The sequence below is a fragment of the Panthera pardus genome, unplaced genomic scaffold (genome assembly GCF_024362965.1).
Source record: "Panthera pardus isolate Hobbes unplaced genomic scaffold, ASM2436296v1 HiC_scaffold_13, whole genome shotgun sequence".
Classification (NCBI taxonomy): Eukaryota; Metazoa; Chordata; class Mammalia; order Carnivora; family Felidae; genus Panthera; species Panthera pardus.
In genome coordinates, this window is record NW_026526688.1 from 147,243,143 (window position 1) to 147,262,073 (window position 18,931).

General features: G+C 36.7%; 1 protein-coding gene across 4 annotated transcripts in view; it reads right to left on the reverse strand.

Moving 5' to 3' along the window:
* Window positions 1-18,484: 18,484 nt before the first annotated feature.
* Window positions 18,485-18,931, reverse strand: part of SLC4A4 (solute carrier family 4 member 4) — a 350,076-nt gene continuing 349,629 nt past the window's right edge. For all 4 annotated transcript variants that reach the window (XM_019467956.2, XM_019467942.2, XM_019467967.2 and 1 more), the window contains one exon: window positions 18,485-18,636. The gene's annotated coding sequence lies outside the window, so the exon portion shown is untranslated. The remainder of the gene's footprint in view (window positions 18,637-18,931) is intronic.

The following is an 18,931-nucleotide window of genomic DNA, read 5'->3' on the forward strand; positions in this document are numbered from 1 at the left end:
CTATCACGTGGGTAAGTATAGCAAGTATAAGTAAGTATAGCAAGTCTGCCAAGTATAGCAAAGTTATCATTTTTCCCTTTTTCTATTTTCTTCTTTGTAGAAGAGTCAATAGGTCCATCCCACACTCAAGGAAATAGTATCTACACATACCATTTTAATGACTTTGTAAAGCAGGATTTTGTGAAGAAGATTTTTCCTTCTCCCTTATTTATTTTTCTATGTAATTATTTATTTATTTCAGTTGGGACAGATATATTTATTGTATACTTTGGGTTATTATTGAAGACTACAGTATTTACTTTATTGCTAAAATTGTTCCAGCTTTGGCCATTGGGAGCTCTTTCCCTTTATCTCCTGGGTCTTCTGACAGACCCCCATATTTACATTCTTCTAGCATTTCCTTGGTTTTTTTTGGCACAAGATGCTACAAGATCACATGGTATTATCCATGAACCGGTCTTAGAATCAACCATTTCTTAGTGAGCCTTGTCTCATTTTATGGGAAAACAGTATTTATTAACAAAGATATGCACACTGGGTGTGGCATTTTTGCCGTGTGTTTATAACCTGAGATAAAAACACAAGGATGAAGGAAATAGAAGAAATGTCAGTCAAAAAATAATGGAAGCTGGAAAAGTAACTGGCCAAGTGTAAATGTCTTAACAGACAAAGGAAAATAGAAGTAAACCAGCTGTGGCAGAAATACAGAGGCAAGCCAGTTGGTACCACAGAATCCCAGAAAGACTTGGGATCAGAGGCTCAAGCTACCTCTGAAAAATGGGAGTGCAGGTAGGTTAAAAAGAGAAGAATGGATAAACAGTGATATAATAAGCTGTTTGATCCCTAGTTTCCCTCCCACACCATGTATACCCAAGCAATTATCCTTCCCACACTAGCACAGGACTGGGGCTTTACTCTCTGGAGAAGTCCAACCAAAAGAACTCTGGACTTGGGAACTGTAGGCTTAGTTGAGGGAGTGTCTGACTGAAAACAAGAGAATTAAATAAAAGGTTCTACAAGAAATTTTGAGACCTCCTATCCCCACCCTTTTTTGTCTCTGACAGCACAATCAGCCAGATTAGAGGATTTCTCTCTGGATAAACCAAAAGAAAAGACCCACGTGTAGTGACAGTTGTGGGGGGAGGGGAGGGTCCCAACATAAGTGATCCAGTCAGCCTCCCTTACAATGAATATCACAAGACAACACCACAAGTAACTTGTAGGAACTTCTTCTCCCCCCACCTTTTTTTGTTGTTGTTGTAAAAGGTATCATGCACAAAGAATGTGTATAACATATTTATATAATGTTATATATACATAAATATATATGCAATTTTTATATATGTATATATATGAAAATACATATATGAAGAACAATTATATAATTATAAAAATTAACATTGTGTAGCTACTACCAAGGTTAAGATAAAAAATAATTATAAAAATAAATAAACATTTTGTAGCCAACCACCAAGGTTACAAAATTGCCAGTACTATAGAAGGAGACCACTGATTGCTATTCCCTTCCCTTACTTTTAGAAGTAACCATAATTCCAATTTTTAGGCTTCTTTTACCATTATGTAGACTATATACATATCCATAAAATATAGTTTACTTTTCCTTTTAAAAAATTTACAGACACAGAGTTACACTAGTATATTATTTATAACTTGATTCTTCCTTCAACATACTATTTGAGAGATTGATATATGTTGATTATGATGGTTAATTTTATGTGTCAACCTGACTGGTCCACAGAGTGCCCAGACATTTGGTCAAACATTGTTCTGAGTGTTTCTGGATAAGATTAACATTTGAATTGGTAGGTAGTAAAGCAGATTGCCATCCCTAATGTTGACAGGCTTCGTCCAAATAGTTGAAGGTCTAAATGGAAAAAACAAAAACAAAAACAAAACAAACAAACAAACAAAACGCTCCAGTGAGTAAGAACTCTTTCCTGCCTACCTTTGAGCTGAGACTTCATTATTGTTTGGTTTTTCCCCTGACTTTGGACTCTCACTGAAACACTGGCTCTTCCTGAGTTTTGGGCCTACTTGGCATTTGGCCTGAAACTACACCATTAGCTGTCTTGGTTCTCAGGTCTTTGAACTTGGACTGGAACTACACCATTGACTCTACTGGATCTCCAATTTGCCACCTCACCCTGCAGGTCTCCGAACTTGTCAGCCTCCATAATCATGTGAACCTATTCCTATAATAAATCCCACTCCCTCTCTCTCTCTACATCCTATTGATCCTATTTCTCTCGGGCACCCTGATCAATACATTGATGAATATGTGCAGTTTGTTCATTTCCTTTTCTGTATAGAATATATTTATTTTAATATTAATGAATGTTTTGTTTGGGATTATTATAATACCAATTTGGGATGGTTATAAATAATACTACTATGGGCATCTCTGTCCATGTGTCCTTGTACACATAAGCCTAAATTTTTCTTGGATATATAACTAGGAATTAAATTCCTGTCAGAGCCATAGATTCAGCACAATATAATTTTTTAAGACTCAGCAAAAAAAAAAATTTTTACAAATCAAGATACTTATTCTAAGATATACGTGAAATTCAAAGGATTAAGAAGAGCCCACACAGTTTTGAAAAAGAGTTGGAGGAGTTAACCTACCTCATTTTAAGACTTATTATAAAATGAAAGTAATCAAGATAGTATACTATTTGTGTCAAGAATGACGAATTGATCAATGGAACAGAATGGAGAGAATAGAAATATGCTCACACATATTGTCAATTGATTTCTAACAAAGACGCAAAGCAATTTCATGAAGGAAGAATAGTTATTTGCCAAATGGTGCTGGAACAATCGGATACCCATATGCAAAATAATGAACCTTGACTGTTACCTCATATTATATACACAATTTATCTTGAAATAGGCCACAGAACTAAAAGTAACAGCTAAGATTATAAAACTTCTAAAATCTCAGTGACCTTGGGTTTGGTAAAAAATCACTTATATACAACACAAAAAGCACAAAATCCGAAAGAAAATTTTCAACAAATTGGCAGCAAAGTTTAAAATTTTCACTCTTCAAAAAACACTATTAATAAGATGAAAAGGTGAGCCATAGACTTGGGGGAAATTTCTCAGCAATTTCATTCCTAGGTTTATACCTAAGAGTCTGCGGTACCCACAATCACATATAAGGATGGTCATAGCAGCTTCATTCATGATAGCTTCAAACTGGAAATGACCCATATACTGGAAAACTACACAGCACTAAAAAGCAAATTACTGATGCACACCACAACATGGATGGCTTTCACAGCTACTATGTTCAGCCAAAGAAGCTAAACAGAAAAGAGTATACATTACATGAAATTTAAGAACAGACAAAACTAAGGTGATCAAAGATGATAAAAGTCAGCATAGTGGTTACTTACAGGAGATGGGATAAGTATTGACTGAGAAAGCTCACAAGAGTACCTCTTGGAATTCTGAAGATATCCAACATCTTGATCTAAATGGTGGTTATACAGGTATATACAAATGTAGGGTTTCATTGAGCTGAATACTTAAATTTAGTGTACTGTATGCTTCAGCTGTAAAAAGATGTTATAGAAGTGAATAAATAAATTATATATATGTTATCTTACATAAGAAATAGGAATTGTGTTTCTGGCCCCATAGATTATATTAATGCTACTGGTCAGCTAAAGCAAGGGAATTTTACAGCATATGTTTATAGGATGGATAAAATGTGTCTCTAACTTCCTATTATAGAGCTGATGAGGTTAGAGTTATGTTAGACTTTACTGATTTATAGAGTTTATGGATTTATAGAGTTGTGTTTCCTCCTCCATCTGGGAGGATTATACTTTACCACATCCAGTCATGGCCACATCATTTGCTTTGGCCAATGAAAAGTAACTGGAAGAAACACGGGCCACCTGTGAGCGGAAGCTTTTAGAGCTTTTAGATGTCTGCCATCTTCTCTGTTCCCTCTGCCAAAAGACTGGCAGTGTGTAGACAGAGGCTGCCCCAACAACCTAGGTTCTGGAATGAAGAAGACCTGGTGAAGGACCATATTGATAAGTAGCCTGACAAATTAATCTTTGATGTTAAAATCCACTGAGATTTTTAAGATCTCTATTAGCATAGTATTATTTAGCCTAAACTAGTTTATGACGAAATTGGTATCAAGAAATGCAGTGCTACCCTAACAAAAACCTAAGCTATGTGGCATTGGCTCAGGGGCCAGCCAATGGGCAATATGGAAACTTTGTTAACGGAGTCTGGAAAGATGACAATCCGTATTATGCATTGGCAAAACATTTGGTAGAACATTTGCTTGTGTTAACTTGGGAGATTGTTAATATATTGAGTGATCTTTGGATTTAGATATAGAGGTTGGCAAATAAAATTAGTGGCACACCTTACTTCTTATATATTACAAGACAGATTAATTTAAGAAAAATAAAGTCAATTTGCAATCAGAGATGAAAGGGAATAAAATAGTTTCTCTTCCTTAAACATAAAAGATGAAACTGAGAGTCATTTGACCTACAAAAGGGCAAATTAAACTCACCTCATTTCAAGGGCCAAATCAAATATATGGCCATTATATTCTTTGTTATAAGTTTTGAATTAATTAAGATGGAGTCCTTTTAGTTAGATAAAATAGCTCACGGATAAGAGATTAAGGCCATGAATTGACACCCACTACCAAGGAACTTGATTAGCTAAAGTCATCTGTAATTAAGTTTAGAGAAAGAGGCATGTCTTGAAAAGATTAGGGATGAGGCTATAGGCACATGAAACTGGATGGAATATGAAGGATGGAAATAAATAAAAAATCCTAATTCTGAGAACATTGTACTAGTTGGGACTAAATATAATTGTGAGTGATCTTGACTAAAAATGACCCTTGGAGCCCCCAATAGTCCATGTAGTGGAAATAGGCTAAGAAAGTGGTTTACCCCTAAGGAGAACATATCCTCCAATGTCCTCTTCAATTGTGGCCAAGAAAGATACACTTGAAGAAGATAAACTTTCCAGAGAGTCAAGCCAAGAGTTACAGAGGCTAACAGCCAGGGAACTTATTCTCTGGGAACAGAAGAGGGGTCTAATCAAAAAGTGTTCCTTCTTCTCAGGGGGCAGGGGAGTGGGAGGCATTCTTGAAACACTTACCCAATGTGATTTCAGAATTGCTTCATGTTTCTTGTGATTTCTCTTCCTGAAAAGGGAATATTCCCTGCAGTTATGCTCTCTGTCCTCTAACATTAACTTGTGGGTGTGTGGGTCTCTTAATGAAGAGAAACCACACTCAGACCTGATGTAGTAAAGACAATACCAAAATGGTTTACCTTCATCTTGATGCTATTCCTGAAAATTTGGATTTTTCTCCTCTGAGGGAATTGAGTGTATTTTGTATGCAGAAAGGAAGGAAGCAAATATTTCCGAATAAAATTGAGGTCTGTGCTAAATTTTGTTTTATACTATTCTTCATTTGTCTTTCTCTGAGGAAGGATTATATAACCCTCCCTGTTAACCTCAGACTTCGTCATATGGCTTGCTTGAAACAATGAAATATGAGCAGAAGTTATCCATAGTTCTCTTGTGCTCTACTTTCACTATCGTATGGAATTCAGCTATATCCATGGGGGCTACTCCATCAACCTGGATCATGAAGCAAAGATGACAGGGAGCAGAGCTTCAGCCAACCTGTAATGGACTTGTTGCAAGAGTCAGAAACAAATCTTTGTTGTTATAAGCCCATGAGTTTTTGAAGCCTTTGTTCCTCAACATAAGTTTTCCTGTGCTAAATGATAGGGCTTTTTTCCCCCTTTTGGAGTCTTTTTGAACATAGTGACCTTCTAAAGATGTACTTGAGCCCCGTAGCAGCCACCCCACTAGAGAGTGCTTCAGCTGTTAAGAACATGAGTCACTCTCTTGTGCTACAAGAATAAGTGCTAACATGTAGTGTTGGGGGAGTCAGGCTTGCTTTCTTGTGTTCTCATGACATCGCTGAAGTTGGGAAGACACTTGTGGAAGCTTAGCTCAACCGGTTGCCACTTGGGCTTGGGATCAAGAAGTAGTATTCCCAGTGAACTGCACAAGAGATTGAAAACCTACTGTAGGAAATTAAAAGAACCACCAGCATATTGTCTGTGCTTGCTTTGAACCAGAAAACTGAATTTAGTCTCATGGTGTCACAGAAACTCAAAAGTCTTGAGTGCCTAACAGGATCCATGGAAGCCTCACCTGTAGAGCTGGTTGCCATTTATTGGCTTCTAAAGGTATATATCTATCATCTTAGTCAGAGAGGCCTTTGCTGAGCCCACTGGCTTGCCATTGCAGTGGGATCTAGGGTATAACAGAGCTGAAAGACCTCAGAATATTTATCCAGAAAAGGAACAGCATCAACAACCTTGCCTGTCTGGGTGAATGGGGAAGAAAAATGGATTACTAAAAAAAGCTGTTTAATGGGATATTTCTTTTTTTTTTTTTTTTTATTTTTTAATATATGAAATTTACTGTCAAATTGGTTTCCATACAACACCCAGTGCTCATCCCAAAAGGTGCCCTCCTCAATACCCATCACCCACCCTGCCCTCCCTCCCACCCCGCCCTCCCTCCCACCCCCCATCAACCCTCAGTTTGTTCTCAGTTTTTAACAGTCTCTAATGCTTTGGCTCTCTCCCATTCTAACCTCTTTTTTTTTTTTTTCCTTCCCCTCCCCCATGGGTTTCTGTTATGTTTCTCAGGATCCACATAAGAGTGAAACCATATGGTATCTGTCTTTCTCTGTATGGCTTATTTCACTTAGCATCACACTCTCCAGTTCCATCCATGTTGCTACAAAAGGCCATATTTCATTTTTTCTCATTGCCACGTAGTATTCCATTGTGTATATAAACCACAATTTCTTTATCCATTCATCAGTTGATGGACATTTAGGCTCTTTCCATAATTTGGCTATTGTTGAGAGTGCCGCTATAAACATTGGGGTACAGGTGCCCCTATGCATCAGTACTCCTGTATCCCTTGGATAAATTCCTAGCAGTGCTATTGCTGGGTCATAGGGTAGGTCTATTTTTAATTTTCTGAGGAACCTCCACACTGCTTTCCAGAGCGGCTGCACCAATTTGCATTCCCACCAACAGTGCAAGAGGGTTCCTGTTTCTCCACATCCTCTCCAGCATCTATAGTCTCCTGATTTCTTCATTTTGGCCACTCTGACTGGCGTGAGGTGGTATCTGAGTGTGGTTTTGATTTGTATTTCCCTGATAAGGAGCGACGTTGAACATCTTTTCATGTGCCTGTTGGCCATCCGGATGTCTTCTTTAGAGAAGTGTCTATTCATGTTTTCTGCCCATTTCTTCACTGGGTTATTTGTTTTTCGGGTGTGGAGTTTGGTGAGCTCTTTATAGATTTTGGATACTAGCCCTTTGTCCGATGTGTCATTTGCAAATATCTTTTCCCATTCCGTTGGTTGCCTTTTAGTTTTGTTGGTTGTTTCCTTTGCTGTGCAGAAGCTTTTTATCTTCATAAGGTAATGGGATATTTCTTAAGTGAGAACTTTTACGTTACAAAGCATATTATTAACGTGAACTGTTATCATGTATTAGCATAGCTTAGTGGTTAAGGGAAGAGATTCTGGGGCCAGACTGTTCCAGGCAGCTCTACCACTTATTAGATACACGATTGTCTTAGGTCAGGCTCCTGGGCAGAGATGTCCATGCAGGAGACTTACTGGACGGTGCTCTCAGGATCAACCCTCACAGGGAGTGAAGAGAACAGAACTGGGTGGAAGGACAAATTGGATCAGACATAGTTGCAATACAGGCTTCAGCTGATCCCCTCGTGGTTGCTCAGGACCTAGAATGGTTTTTCAGAGATGTCCTGAACTGAGGTAAGGGTCATTGGATGTGGGTTGCTTTTGAGGGAGGGGAATAACTGTGGGTACAGAAGTTTGCTGTGGCTAAAGGAAATTTCTGAGGAAGACTCACCTGTGACTGTCAGCAGCCAGAATACCTACAATGATAGCCCGGGTCCTGAAAAAGTGCTGAGAAGTGCCCTGCAGCACGTCAGTTACTAAGGACAAGTTACTTAACCTTCTATCCCTTGGTTTCTTTGACTATAACATGGAAAGATAATGGTACCTTTCTCATTGGGTTGTTATGAGGATAGATTAATATTTGTAAAGCATCTGGAACATTGCCTACCACATAGTGAGACCATATAAGTGACTGTTAAATAATTCTCCAGTGGAGGTTTTCAGGGAATATACTGTAACGAATAGATGGGAGAGCTTTATAATTAGTCTATTAATTGTTTCTATGGGGACACTTACTCTGAAAGTGCTTTTGAATGTTTGAAAGCAGTTAATTCTCAAGTAGTTTGGAAGTTCTCCATGAAAATTTTAAGAAAAGTATTAATTTGCTTGGAAGCAGCTTTTTAGCAATCATGCATATACAATTTATCTCAGGCTTTATTTAAATTATTGCATAATTTATTTTTTTATTAAAAAAGTTTTTTAATGTTTTTATTTATTTTGAGACAGAGAGAGACAGAGCATGAGCAGGGCAGGGGCAGAGAGAGGGAGACACAGAATCTGAAGCAAGCTCCAGGCTCTAAGCTGTCAGCACAGAGCCCCATGCGGGGCTCAAACTCATGGACTGTGAGATCATGACCTGAGCCAAAGTCAGACACTTAACCAACTGAGCCACCCAGGCGCCCATGCATAATTTAATTTAAATTATTGAATTGCTGAAATATGAATAAAAGGGTATGATTCTTGACAGGTGCTGCACTAAATATCTTACATGCATTTCTCATTACAATCTCTTTAAGAGATAAAATACTATATTGTTACTACCTCTGTGTACAGATGGGAAACTGAGACTCAGAAGGTTTTGCAAGGGTGGAATTCAAAGCTAACTCCAAAGCTTTGATACTTAACCACTGAATCCTTCCATATAAGTCATCCACACACTCAGCTGTTCCAAGTCTTTGAAATACCTGTTTGATTTCTTAAGCATTGCACTCAAAGAAAAGGTAGCCTACCAGAGTTACTCTTCACAAAATTCATAAATAACCCAACAACATCATTTTTAAGCTCGTTAATGGAATACTCAAGCTTCTCATCCTAGATAATAAATAATTAAGATATTGAAATTCTAAACCTAACTTGTATTCATATCGTGGATGTCAGCTTGCACAGAGTTCTAGAAGCATTATATAAAAAGATACATTTTGTATTAAATTACATATTTAGTAGGGGGATATGTATTCATGACATCAAAAATAGACTCAGCGCTTTCTAATCATAGCATCTATCACAGTCTTACCCTTCAAAAAAGCTGATCCTTTAACAACAGCTTATATATATAGTCACTAATCCACTAATTCATAGTTACTTGTAGTTCTATTGTGGCCACCAGTTGAGAAGCCTAATCAATAATTGAAGCTCCATAACTGCTAACGTTCAACTGATGCACCCTTTGACAATTCTATCACTGAAACTTAATGTTTGAAATAATCCTGACTGAGCTAAATTTTCACCAGGTCAATCTGACATCCAAGATCGGGTTAAATAGGGTAAAAGAAGACAAGAGCGTTCCTAACACTGGAGAATGCTTATTTTCAAAACAACATATTACTGTGAAATTTTACCTTTAATCCATTCTTTCCACCCCATCACACCACTTGTGATTTTTTTCAGGTACTAGACTGATATACCTTGAGGTCATGAAGGATAGACCTCAACCCTAGTTTCACCCCCAGAAGATGTCAATCAAATTCCCTTTAGCCAGTGATTGATCTAAATGTGGGTGGCTGATTCAGATCTACCCAACTAGACATAGGAGAAGTCTGCTTCTTTGGGAGACAGAGCCTCCCTTCCCAAATATAAAGGCAAAATCTAGCTAAGAGAAAACCCTTTGTGTATTTACCTGCTTCTTCTGTTTGGATATTTCTGAAAAATGTAACAGCTCTCTTTCAACATGAGTGAAACAACCAAGAGAAGTACAGAGATGTTAGCTCTGACAGTATCTACACAATGAACAATATCCAGAAGCTGCCTAACCCCAGACTATTTAAGCCCAAATTAAAAGTTATTAGTTTGTTCATACACATTCATTTGTCCAAACACAGGGCCACACAGTGTCCTTGCACTTTTCTCCATTTTTTTCTTTCTCACTCCTATTTTCAACCTTCTGTCAGCTGCCTTTTACATTGTCACAGGTAATAATCTCATTTGCAGCTGGTTCCCTAAAATTTTTTGAATGTTGAAATCAATAAATTTATTTCCATTATTATGACAATGTTAATATTCTATGTTAATATTCTAGTACACCCAAGTAGTAGGGTATAATTACAAATCCAGTATAATTACACCTGAGTCACTCAAAGGAGAATGTCAACTTCAGGTAAATGCTCTTTCCATCAATAGGTCAAAGCATGAGTCTACTATATATTTGGAGTATTTACTATTCATACAGTATTAAATTTTTTTTTCCTGGAGTTCCTGAGTGTTTTTGTTTCTGCTTTGAGAAAATAAACCTATGCCTTCATCATAGCCCCAATATCTTCCAGATCCTGACTCCTTCTTGGAATGAAGCACATTCTTTTCCTTGAATTTCCCTACCTTCTCTTCCAATTTGGATCGATTTGTTAATATTTGGACCATGACTTTCTTGTGCAACTTTTATTTTTTCCAGAATTTTCTAATTGCCCTTTTTTTCAATGCCTTCATCTTATACCTAAGTGCTCCAAGTTTCCAGTCACTTTAGCCATTCCACAGAGTACTTTTTCTATGTCCCTTCCCCAACTCTCTGTCCTTCTACTTTAGTTTTGATTGGTTGCTCTCCAAGCCTGATGCACACCTATTATTCTGGGACTTTACTGTTCAACAAAGCTGATTGATTTTTGTGATGCTGACTCTGTCTCACTTGAATAGTGAGGTATATTCGTGAGTAATATCCTAAGAACAGGTAAGTGGGAAGATAAACTGGAATTTGATGGTTCCTAAATATTTTATTCTACCTTATACTTTATTAATAGGTTAGTTACATCTAGAATTTTAGGTTTAAAATCATTTTCCTCTAGAAGTTTCACAACATTGCACTCTATGTTCTAGCTGTTCTAATTTTGCTGTTGAAAGGATTGTCATTGTCTTGATTTTTAGTTCTCTGTATGTGACCTCTTTTTCTGATTCTTATTTTTGTGTTTTGAAATCTTTTTCTTGGTTACCTGAAATTCCACAGTATTACATGTAGATAATTGTTGTTTCTGGCCAGATTTATATATGAAGATGTGTATCTACCTTCATTTCTGAGAATATTTATTTATTTTATAGATTGATACTTTATGCCTTTTCTTACGTATTTTTTCTTTTGGATTCTCTATTTTGGGATAGTTTATAAACTTTATCTTCCAACTATTCTGTAATTTGTAAAAACTTTGGAATGGTATTTTAAATTTTCAAGTGTTCTCTCTTAATTCTTTCTTCTTTTTAAAATGATCCCATTCAAATTTTTTTTTATTATTTTTTTTTTAATTTTTTTTTTCAACGTTTTTTATTTATTTTTGGGACAGAGAGAGACAGAGCATGAACGGGGGAGGGGCAGAGAGAGAGGGAGACACACAGAATTGGAAACAGGCTCCAGGCTCCGAGCCATCAGCCCAGAGCCTGACGCAGGGCTCGAACTCACAGACCGCGAGATCGTGACCTGGCTGAAGTCGGACGCTTAACCGACTGCGCCACCCAGGCGCCCCGATCCCATTCAAATTTTGCATGGGTAGTGTTTTCTCAAGTATAAAGTAAATTACAATGATTTTTTTTTTTTTTGTAAGTTTTCTTCTGGTCTTTGAAACACTTGTTTTTAAAGGATTAATCTTTTCTATTAGCCTTGGTCTTTCTCAGTAATGCTTAAAGGATTTCTTCAAATGATTTGTGATTCTTACTGCCCATATGTACCTTCACATTTTGAATGAGAAAAAATATTTGACAAGGAACGTTCTGCCTATGGGTGAGTTTTGTTGACTCTCAGGCCTTGTCTGTCAGATGAGGAATTTAGTGTTTTCAATAGGTGTTCCCACTTTTTCTCAAGACAGTTTGTTCAATTATCTTGGAGAAGAATTCTGATTTTTTTTTTTTTTTTTTAATCTAAGGAGAAGAGCGTGGCATTAGGCTGATTGACGAGCAGAGGTAGGAGAGCAGATTCTATATATACACACACATCCTGTTAATACCCATTTTCAGCCAGTCCTACTTCGCATTCCCATCTCGGATACTTGAGTCTGAGACTTACTGAGATTCTCCTGGCCATCCATCAATGACATTAACTGTATCCTCCTCTGTGTTCTAAGCTGCAGCTTCCTGCAGACTGCTTTATCATCCAAACATGCATTTGCCTTTCATCATTAGAATTTGTGGGTGTCTCTGGGTCACATGTGCCACCTTCCATAATTGTTTTATTCCTTTACAATCATTTTATGGAGTCTTGAAAAGGAGAAATCTTGGTTCATCAATTTGTACAGAAGTCAGTTTTACATTTAAAAAAAGGGGAGGGGGGTTAGTGCCTGGGTGGCTCAGTCAGTTAAGTGTCTGACTTTGGCTCAGGTCATGATCTCATGGTTCATGGGTTTGAGCCCCACATCGGGCTCTGTGCTGACAGCTTGAAGCCTGGAGCCTGCTTTGGATTCTGTGTCTCCTCTCTCTGCCCCTCCCCGACTCGTGCTTTTTCTCTCTCTTTCAAAAATAAATGGACGTTAAAATTTTTTCTTAAAAAAGATCCTGGAGGCAGAATAGGGAGTATATATTTTCAACAGGCAAGACATTTACTCAATTCAATCATTTCCCTGTAAAACCAATACATCTACCTTTAAGATTTGTTGTGATGTCCTTGCCTCTGTACCAAATAGCCTGATTTTTAAGTTCCTAAGTATGTTTTATAGTTTTAAAAGTATCTTCTCATAGGTTTAAAAATATTTCCTCTTTTCCTACCAGGCTGAAGCTCTTGATTCTTGCTAACTCACTTTTCCTATCAGTAATTTTCTGTTATTTCTCATGTCCTGTGTTCCGAGAAAGCCACAGATGACCAAGCTTAACACATTGAAGCGTTTTGAATAAAACAAGTGGAAATAGATTCTGTGGGAGGATCTGAGCTCTTCTCCCAAAATGATGGTGTTCAAACTGTGGCGCCTAGCCCTTGAGACATGCGGGTTGGTGGTTCAGAGGCTTCTGTGCTTTCCTCCCCTGTTCTCAGGTACATCAAGTAAAGAAGAGCCGCTGAAGCCCCCAGTTTTTTTCATAACATACCAAATACAATTTGATCTTAACTTCTTGACTCAGTTGTTGTTACACATGACGACATTTACAATTTTCTGTGGGTACACTGAAGAATTAAACAGATTCACCCATATTATTGCCTATTCTAATTGTGGCGGCTTCTGTTGCTTCTTCCAGCTCAGCTATGAAATCCAAACCCCATTTTCACCACCACTACCACCATCCAGATGCTCAGAGCTCTTGACTCTACATGAAGTTTCTAGGTTGAAAGATTGTTATAGCCAATGTCTGTGTCTCATTACTTTTTTTTTTTTTAATGTACTTTTTTTTACTGCTACCAATGGTTCTTTCTCATCCCCTCTATGTGCTGCCTCCCCGGTCCACCAACCACCACTCCCTGTTTATAACCACAGGCAGAACTGAAGTTTCCTGGAGAATTATAAATAATAGAGGGAAGTCTGGATAGGCCCAGCAGGAGGAAGTAGGTGTCATGTACCTTCTGAGGAGTACCAATCCAAGATTTCGTTTTTTTGAATAATAATTTTTTAATAAGTGCTTATGCTTAGCGGTTTTTTTTTTCCTTTGAGAATTGACTATATACATCATCCTGGATTCAAAAAATGGCATTTTATATTTCACTAACTTTATAAAAGAGGAAGAACAACACAACTTTTTCAGTAAAACCATTTCATTGCTCTTAGTTGGACATATTTTTTTCTTTGAACCCCTGCATATTACTTCATTAATACTTGAATAGGTAATTCTGACAATCTCTTATTTTATATAATTTGGATGCTTATTTTATCATTCTGCCTGGAGTGATAAAAAGCCATCTGAGGTCAGGGACTCTAACTTACTCATCTTTGTATTCCTTGTAACACCCAAAGAGTAAAATAACAGGCACTTCATAATTATTTGAAGAGTTGAACAGAAGCACTTGACACTCGTAAATGCATAAAGTTACTTTATTTTAAGTATACATTTAATTTTGAAAAATATAAATGCTAAAATATCTCATCTTCTTCATCTCTTAATTCCATAAAAGTCACAATAGAAAGCTTCATAAAACTGTAAAATACTATAATGTTATAGGAATTTTAGGTTTTATATTGGAAAAAAATTATTAGTAATATATTGAAATGTTTTCTGTTCTTTATCATTTGTTCCACCATGTTGATCTACTTCATTTAAAATAAAAAGATGCATCATTTCTCCAAAGTTAATAAAGACTTAAGAGAATAAAAATAAGAATATCTGAAAGTGCGTATTGATTCTGAAAAGTAAGGTGTACAGATATGTACCAGCCATGAAAATGGCTAAAAAAGAGGCAACTACTCACTCTTTTCACATTGTAGGACTGGGACAAAGTTAACTTCTGGCTCTAAAAGTTTCACTGGATGACTTTAGCCCTGAGTTGCAATTATCTGCCTGGGAAACAGAATTCAGGATTTTTGTATGTACCCATAGAGCACAGAGAAATGAGCTAAGAAATAGGTCATACCCAAATTTCTGGTCAAAACACAACTTGACTGGCTAGCATATACCATAAAACTTTTTTTTTTTTTTTAATTTCAGGCTGCAATGAAGCTCAATGAAATCATCATGTGAAAACTCCCAAGGCCCTTCAGCCAGTCAAATGCTATAAAATATCATTTGATTGTATTCAGCCACTTGGTGCCACTGGGCTTTATGCTCATGCTGTGAAGAGTAGATGTGAAATATCATGGAATAAATAAGAAAATCTCAAGTTCCTGCACCAAAATCACTAAGTGGTATGAAAAGATTTGAAGAAAGCTTTGTCCCATCCCTGAACAATGTCAACCTCTGTAATACAACTCAAATGGTTTTGTTTTGTTTTTAAAGGATAGTCAGCAGTCAATACATTTCAAGTACTTTAACACAGTTAAAAAAAAAAAAAAGAACCAAAAACTCGGAAGACAATCGTTCTCTATATTATACAGCAATATATAGCTGATAAAAGATTTACTCTGTGTGTGTTGGTGCGTGTGCATAAAACATACACAAACTGACTTACTGATGGCAGATAACCACTTCTTCCCACCCTTCCCCCATTTCTTGAGGTGGGGGCTCATTAGAGAGGGTTTTGTTTTTGTTTTTGCACATCGTTAAGCCTCCGTCCCCCACCCCGACTCCACTGCTTGACTGGAAGAAGAGGCAGGATCACTACTGCCTGTGGCACAGAAAATAGTTAGGATTCCAAGTCCTTGTCTCACACAGAAGAAGAGCGATCTTTATCAAGGAAAACAGTGTCTCCAAGAGATTTTCTTTCAAATGCAAAATGAGAGGCCTTTATGCTCCTTTGATAAGGCCAACTCTTGGCCTAATGATCTCTTCAACAGTAAGTTTGTACAACCACAGGACTTCTGCTTGACATCTTGGGAGTGTACACTTAATCTTGGACTCCTAACAACTCATGTCTCTGTATTCACATCGGGGAATGACACTGTGTGAAAAATTCACCATTGTACTGTATTCTGTGTGTCCAGTTTACACAAACAAAACCACCGCCAAATCCGGCTAGTCCTCAGACAATGAGTAAATTCAGTTGAAATGCAGATGATCTGGTGGCTCTGTATGGACCTCAGGTTTTGTATGCTTGTTGGGTAACTACTTCTGTTCCTCTGAAACTAATGATTTTTAAAAAGTTTCCCTGGGCTCCAAAATACTGCAAGGGTGTGATATTAACTGTTACTTTTAGCAGACAGAAAGTACTATACTGCATTCACATCATGAATTTCAACCTTTTGCCACAGAATATGGATCATAAGTGGATGTGAGATAGCTTTTAGATCTGCTCAAAGGCTGAAATATTGAGTTAAGTCGCTTCAGGAGTTCTTTGAAAGAGATGGAGAAAGGCACAGATCCTGAAATACTTGATTCATGATCAGAAAGATAAAGTATTACATCTAGGGCTTTTATAAAAGTGAATAAAGGTATCTTTAATTTAACATGATCATAGGTTAGACTGAACTTATTATGCATGGCTCTTAGACATTTTTTTTGATGCTTCCCTTGGTAAAGAAAAAGGAAAATCTTCTTATATAGTTTTATATTAGAGTAATGAAAAACCAGGTAGTATAATCATTTTAAGGATAGCTCTAAATACAAACGCGATGCCAAAATCTGGTGTGTAAGGTTTTAACAAATAACACGTAATCTGCTGCTTTCATTTTAATGAAAACACATTGCAGGTCATTTATGTCTAATTTGTATAAAATTTAAAGTTTTAAGATTAGCAGATACTATAAAAGTAACAGCTAATTCAGGATAATAAGATTTTTATAATCAGAATTTTAAGAGGACAGAATTATAATTTAATTAACACAAGAATGAGTGGGAGTCACTATGTGCATATATTGAAACCAAATAAATGGCTTCATCCTGCTTCTGGTACTCCTCCAGCAACCTGTTTTAGTTAGGATATATCACAAATGTGGTTACATAAATCCAAAATTATGAATTCAGTTATGCAGACTCACAACACATAATGCAACCTATTAAAAAGATTACACTTAAATAACATGCTAAATTTGGTGACTAAAGACCCAATTTTCTTTTTTCTAATTTTCAGTATGGTACTTTGAAATATATCCACCCTAAAAAACATGTGTGAGCAATGTTAAAATGTGTGTGTGTGTGTATATATACATACATATGTATATATATATGTATATACATATGTATGTATATATACACATACACATACACACACACACATACACATATACACACACACACACATACACATATATATATACATACACATATGTACATATACATACCTCAGCAGATCTGTCTGCATTCCCATAAACACTATAAATAGGTCAATGGTCTATTAATATTTCTATGAATTTTGTAGGATCCGTGATGGCATCTGGGCAATAAAATATATTTAGCCTTATTTGCATAATGGTAAATCTCTCAGACCTCTCATGGATTTTTCATACATAATGGGGTTTGGGTTTTATGAAAACTGACACAGGGGTCTGGATAACTGTCCATTGCCTACCTTCGCTCTTTTTCTAACTCTGCACATATGTGCACCAGCCACACACAGAGTATGTACACAAACACACAAATATTTCAAAATGAAAAAAATGTCCAAAATACTGCATAGGACATCGACATGGTAATACAATCAGCATCTATGTCTGGATATTACTATTATCAAAACATCAGTTATTCCCATTACATAGGAGCTTCTCCCTTCTTCCCCAATCTCTTCATAGAACAGTAAATTTCTCTTAAAGAAAGGGAAAAATGGATGCTTAGAAACATGGTGTTTTTAATCTGATCCAGCCCTCTGGCTTACCTTAGAGATTGTGTATCCGTGTGTGTGTGTGTGTGTGTGTGTATGTGTGTGTGTGTATGTGTGTGTAAAAATCACATTATATACAATACAATTTTTACAGAAAGCCTGGCAGCTACAAATAAGAGGTAGAACTACTCAAAACTATGTTTCCTGCTGCAGGAAAAAATTCATTTTCTTTACAGTAATTAAAAAAAAGTTTAAAAAATTGACAAAAAATAAGTTGCAGGTTAGGCCCCATAATTTAAACAACAAAATCTACGAAGAAAAATATTCTTCAATGTACTCAACAGATAAGTTCATTAAAGGGTTAAAAAAAGTTGCATAGGAAAAAGGGATATTCCAGCACTTGCTACAATGATGGCAACAGTTTCTCTACAGGGAGTTAAGTACCTTTAGTTTTTCTTCTTTTGATAACTCTAAGATTAGGGCTTACAAGCAAGAGCAAGTTCGCATTGCAGCACTTTTTCCAGTCCTGGAAAGCTCTAGAAGCAAGAAGGGACTCTGCCTGGAGGTCAAGGTTTATTCTACCAGGCAGACAGACAAGCCAGTAAGCACAGCTCCAAAGCTAGTTGTAAGTTCCTTCAATACGTTAAAAAGGTGTTACAAAATCCTTAATACTTTTGCCCTCTGCTTAATAAAGGAAAAGGACAGGGTCTGTGTGTGTCTTCAGTGACAGAGGAATTTGGTTGTCAGAGGACACATCTGAAAGTGTGAAAAGAAAAGGGGATTCTTCAGATGTTTTTAAGGAACAGTGCAGTATGGTCTTGATTTTACCTATGCAAGAGAGAAGCAGAGTGAGCACTATATTATTTGGCCAATGACCAAAACCCAAAACAAAACAAAAATTAAAAAATAAACAACCAGACAAAACCCCAGAACATTAACAACAAAAACTGTCAATTTTAAAGAAAGACAAACAGGTTACAATGTAGTTTCTGTTCCCTTGCTCCTCCAGAAATAATCATTGTCTTCAGGCTCAAGTTCTATCCTAATTTGAGGCACAACTTTTACTGGAGTTCTAGGAGGACTGGAGAAAAAAGAAAAGAAAGGAAATAGTAAGTAAATCAGATTTCCTTTATCATGTGTCAAATATACTTCTGCACTGTGCAGAAGCTGGATGGGTCTGTCCTTTGTTCTCTTTAAAATACTTATCTGCTCTTTCTGTATTAAACACAAACATTCTTAAATGGGAGGAAGATACCAGAAGAGTCAAGAAATTCAAGTAAAAAATTTCTTAAAAATTTCATACCTAGGTTTCAAAAAAAACACACACACAAAAATCAAGAAGAAGGACGGCCATGCAGGTGATACTGTGAGAAATT